This window comes from Onychomys torridus, unplaced genomic scaffold, assembly GCF_903995425.1.
Source record: "Onychomys torridus unplaced genomic scaffold, mOncTor1.1, whole genome shotgun sequence".
Taxonomy (NCBI): Eukaryota; Metazoa; Chordata; class Mammalia; order Rodentia; family Cricetidae; genus Onychomys; species Onychomys torridus.
In genome coordinates, this window is record NW_023412288.1 from 19,934 (window position 1) to 25,440 (window position 5,507).

Genomic DNA, 5,507 nt, shown 5'->3' on the forward strand with positions numbered 1-5,507 from the left:
TTTGAAGTGTACTCTGTCTTGAAAAATCTTTATCACATTGATCACACTTATACGGTTTCTTTCTGCTTTGTGTCCTCTCTTGTACTTGTAGATTGCTGGCATATTCAAAGTCTTTACCACATCCATTACATTCATAGGGTTTCTCTCCATAATGTGTTCCTTTATGTCTTTGAAGACTACTGACACGTGTACTTACTTCACCACATTGATTACATTTCTATGGTTTCTCTCCAGTATGTGCTCTTTTATGTATTCGAAGATGACTATGAGTGGTGAAAGCATTACTGCACTGATTACTCTCACTGATTTTCTTTCCAATACGTTTTCCTTTATGTATTCTGAGACTACTGTTGTGTACAAAGCCTTCACCATATTGAATAAAAATATTGGGTTTCTCTCCATTATGAATACTTTCTTGCTTCTGAAGATGACTGTGATATGAGGATAATTTTGCACAATAAGTATATTTAGAGGGTTTCTCTCCTCTATGACATTTTTTGTACCTGTAATTTTAATTGGCGCATGTAAATTTATTCTCACATTTATTACACTGATGAATATTTTATCTTTATAAATTAATTTTACAATTTAGGCTAATTTTTAAGACAAATAAGATCATAAAGTTTTGTCTTTGAATGTATTTGTAAAGGTAAGAGCCTTTATTACAGGGTCCACATTTGTAACTTTTATTTTATATGAGATTCTTCACATAGTTGAAGAGAACTGGAAGAATGCAGAGCTTTGACATACTTATTACATTCATATATTTTCCAACTGTGTGACTCCATTTGCAAAGTGAACTAGGACAACCATATTCATACATAACAATACTCATAGGGCTTTTCTGCAGTGTAATTTTGTTGATGTATTCCCAATGAAGATGGAAAACCAATTAATTTAAAACTTGTATCACATTCGAAAATTCTACTCAAAGTGGGTTCTACTACATGTCCTCTAATTTTCCTGTGTGAGAGGGTTATGTTGTTTCTTTCCACATCTCTATGCTCACATGCTTTATATCAGAGTGATATAGATACACTGATAAAGGAAACTAACAAGAAAAATGTCTCCACTGCATTCACACAGCTTGTCTTTCTGTTCTTCATAGACATGTGGTATAGCGATTAAGGTTTCTCCCCAACTTTCTTGACTGTCATAGAGTGTCCCTCTCCCTAAACTTAGAAGTATGACAGTAACACTAGCTCACTCTGAACTATGAGCTTACTAGAAGGTTTTTGTTATATACTTATCAACTACTCAACATGTATACCTTTTTCAATATCTGAATGGCATGAAATTAAACAGATTGGCTGTTCTGCAGCATAGCTATCAGGGAGGTGTAATTCAAAGGGGTACATCAATTAAGGCATTGTTTCCCTGTGCTCTTTCTTAGCTCAATGCCTTGCAAGCACATGTCGGCTACCTGACATTGAGGTATTTGATTTTGTGAGAATTTAGGACTCATCAGTACACTTTTAAATGTGCTTATTTATACTCTTGCTTTTGTTTAAAACTTCTGGGACACATTAAAATTTTTCTATAGTAACGTTCATATCAGCTTGCACATGAAAATTACCTTGCATGTCTGCCAGAACTTTGACAATGTTCTTCAATATTATGGTCTTCCCAACTGTAGCCTAAAATACAGTACCAGAAAATGTATGATATATTATGGAAAATTTAGGTTACTATCTTCGGTGAAAGTTAGAACCATGCCAGATTTATTCACCTCACTCTTCTTCTTTCTCAACTGAAATTACAAAAGTGTATCAATAACTAAGGAACCATTCTCCCATTATTTTAAAATGTGATGGAAAATTCAGTCTTACCTATAGCAGTGAGGTTCCTGTATGTCTCTTGCATAACATCTTTGTAGAGATTCTTCTGGGAAGGATCCAGCAAAGTCCACTCCTCCCAAGTGAAGTCAATATGCACATCATCATAGGTCACTGCAGTCTAAAATATCCCATACATGTGTACAACAGAGAGTGTGATACTGACAGCATACTAATGTACACTTCTTAGACAATATATTCATATAATTTGGGGATTCCCCACAGTTATTCTATGACATGGAAGTTCTAATCACCAACTCATTTTAGAAAACAAAAACTGAACAATGAGGTTCACCTGTCATTTCTGTACCTTTTGTCTAGGATATAGCCTTCCAAGACAAATGCCTATTAAGGGACATAAAGACAGAGGCAGGCAAACAGATCAAAGTACACAGAGAAACTGAATGAACAACTATTAACTACAAAAAAGATGGGCAACCTGTGTGTATTGGCTCATGCCTTTAATCACAGCAGTCACGAGGCAAAGGCAGGTGAATTTAATTGAGTTGCATGACAGGCTCGCCAATGCAGTGAATTTCAGGATAGAGTTAAATATTAGTAAGACCCTGTCTCATCTATAAAAATAAATTGATCAAAAAATGGAGAAAGCACTGGGCGGTGCTGTTGCACGCCTTTAATCCCAGCACTCGGGAGGCAGAGCCAGGAGGATCTCTGTGAGTTTGAGGCCAGCCTGGTCTACCAAGTCAGTTCCAGGAAAGGTGCAAAGCTACACAGAGAAACCCTGTCTCAAAAAACCAAAAGAAAGAGAGAGAGAGAGAGAGAGGAAGAAAGAAAGAAAGAAAGAAAGAAAGAAAGAAAGAAAGAAAGAAAGAAAGAAAGAGAAAGAACTCACAGGTGTTTATCAAAGTTCCTACAAAGAATTATGCATACAATCTAGTTCTGTTTTCATCTTCCAGAAACTAGTTTAAACTGGCTTAAAAAGTAAAATTTTTCTAAACGAGACTGCATGTTTAAAGTTACAAATGGGCAGATGAAAACATTAGCAATGTAAATATTGATCAAAATACACAACATAGGACAGTAGAGATGGCTTAGCATTTAAGAGGTCTTGCTGCTGTTGCAGACAGTTGGGGTCGATTACCAATATTTATATGAGGGCTCACAACTATCCATTACAACTTCAGGGGTTGTGAAACTATTTTCTCATAGTCTGAGGACCAGGCACACATGGTAAAAGGTGTATATTCATTCAAAAGAATTCCAAACAAATACAGTAGGTAGGAAGAATGTCACACACCTGCAATAGAATACCTCAGAAGGCTCGGGTAGTTTTAATGTCATGAGTATGCCATCCTGGGAAAGAGAATAGTACACTCTGCCAGATTTCAGAATTGAAGATGTGGCTGAAGCTCAGCGAAACAGCATATGCTTGACATGTACAAAAACCTACACTCCAGGCCCATCAGACAATAATATAAAGAAACCCGGGCATGATGAGCCACATTTAATCACAAGACACAGCAGCCAGAATAATTTGGATCGCTGAGTTTAGGCCAGCCTGGTCTACAGAGCTACTTTCAGGATAACCAGAGCTACACAGATAAATCTTATCTTCAAAAACAAAAGTATAAATGACAAGATTAAAAAAAAAAAAACCTCAGGTTACAAATTGTCTTAGCACTGAATAGCATTGCTTCAACTGTATCATACGGGATTTAGTGATACCACCTATAATTGTGGTGAAGTCATGACAACCAGACACAAAGAACATGAGCTTTGGATAAGGCCTGTGGAATGCTTGGGTGACAGGGCTGTACCAGTGCCTGTGCTTGAGCCCATCTGTGCTGGTTGGGAAGGTGTTTGTATGACTGTGCTGTGGAGTGGGTCTGGTGGCTTGATCATCATGAAAATGGGCTAAAGACACTCAAATCCCTTCGCCAATGTGGAATTTCATCTAGAGACTCCACCTACTAAATGTTCCAAAAGCACCCAAAACAAAGCCACCAAGGAGAGACTAGTATTCAAATATATCATCATATCTCAGAGGATTTTCATTCAGTCAAATACATTCTGACCCAGGTCACTATGTGCTTATGGTCATGCCATGATCAAAACTTCAATGATCCTCACAGTCATCAAAAGCAGCTACTATTTCAAATGTTCAAGGTCTCTTTGGACAAGGTGATTACTTGACTCTGACATCTAGTAAAATCAGAAAACAAGTTAAATCTGAGTATAAAACAGCTTGACCACACAGCTGTTATGATAGGCCTAGAGGCCCCCACAGAGCTTTTGTAACAGGCTTACTGGCAGGCAAGAATCAGATCCAGGAAAGCTGTGAGATGACACCACCCAGAGACTCACCAGAGGTAGGCCAGCGATGGGCCAGTACCTAACATCCCAAACATCCCAACCTTCAGATATGACAGCCAGAAGTCCTTGAGCCTAGCACACACCTATTTCCTCTTCTTAGCAAGATAGCCCTAGACAAATGTCAGCCCATCAGGGTCCTGAAACCTGGAAATCCCCTCACTCCAACCTCAGTTACAATAAAAATTCTGCCAGGCCTAGGCTCAGGGCCCTCTGCTCTCATTGCTGCATCAGACAGACAGGAAGACCAAGCTTGTAACTTGAAAATAAAGGCTCTTTGCTTTTACATAAGGAATTTGGTCTCTGTGGTGGACTTTTGGGGATCCCCACAAACTAGCCAGAACATTTGAGGGCTCATCTAGGATCTCCCAAGCCCACAGGAAGCACTGCCCTTAGAGCCTGAAGCTGCCTGGTACGTTTTCTGTGTGTCTCTGGTATGTGTTTACTTTTGTGTTTTCTGTGTCTCTGGTATGTGTTTACTTTTGTGTTTTCTATGTTTACTTGTGTTTACTTTCATTTGGATATCCTTTTGTAAGTAAGCCCAAAATTTGTAAATGCCTGCAAATGGTGCTACAGGCTGGGGAACTGACATCCTTGATTAATTTGGATTTGATTTGGAGGCTGGCAGCACCTCAGTTTTGTCTTCAGGAGCCAGGAGTTCTGGTTGTATTGTTTGTAGTCCCGTGTGTGCCGTAACTCTGGTTGTTCTTTCTGACTTATGAGACTGCCGTAAAGGGACAGACTGAGAGTACTCCTACTCCCCTAACCTTGACCTAACCATGACTGAGAGTAAGTACTCCTACTCCCCTAACCTTGACCTAACCTTGACTGAGAGTAAGTACTCCTACTCCCCTAACCTTGACCTAACCCTGACTGAGAGTAAGTACTCCTACTCCCCTAACCTTGATTCTGGACCATTTTCAGGACTTTAGAAATAGGGCAAAGAGAGAAGGAATGAAAACTATTAAAAAGGGTAAACTACCTTACCATCTTTTGTGAGACCAAATGGCCGACATTTGGAACGGGGTGGCCAATAGAGGGAACCTTTGACTCAGACATCATTTGTAGGACAGAAGACTGGAGTTTTGGCAAACCCAGACACCTGGACCAAATTCTTAACACAGTCACCTGGGAGGAGGTTGTAGCACATCCTCACCCTTGGTTAAAACCCATTATTTCCACAGGACGGATGAACAAGACTGACCTCGCCTTACAGGAAGACAAAGGGTGAGAGGACCTTAAGCCCTTTTTGCCCCCCTGTTGCAAGACTGTACAGAGGATTAACTCCTTTTTCCCCTCCCCCTTCCCGGCCACCTCTCCTAACCAATCAGGTGGCCAGGG

The 5,507-nt window shown here is 39.7% G+C and overlaps 1 long non-coding RNA gene across 1 annotated transcript; it reads right to left on the reverse strand.

Moving 5' to 3' along the window:
* Nucleotides 1-441: 441 nt before the first annotated feature.
* On the reverse strand, nucleotides 442-2,005 carry LOC118575591. The gene is made up of 3 exons (XR_004943873.1): nucleotides 1,830-2,005; nucleotides 1,577-1,637; nucleotides 442-503 (listed from the first exon to the last, which is right to left on the reverse strand). It is a non-coding gene; the product is annotated as an uncharacterized LOC118575591 (long non-coding RNA).
* Between the last annotated feature and the right edge of the window lie 3,502 nt (nucleotides 2,006-5,507).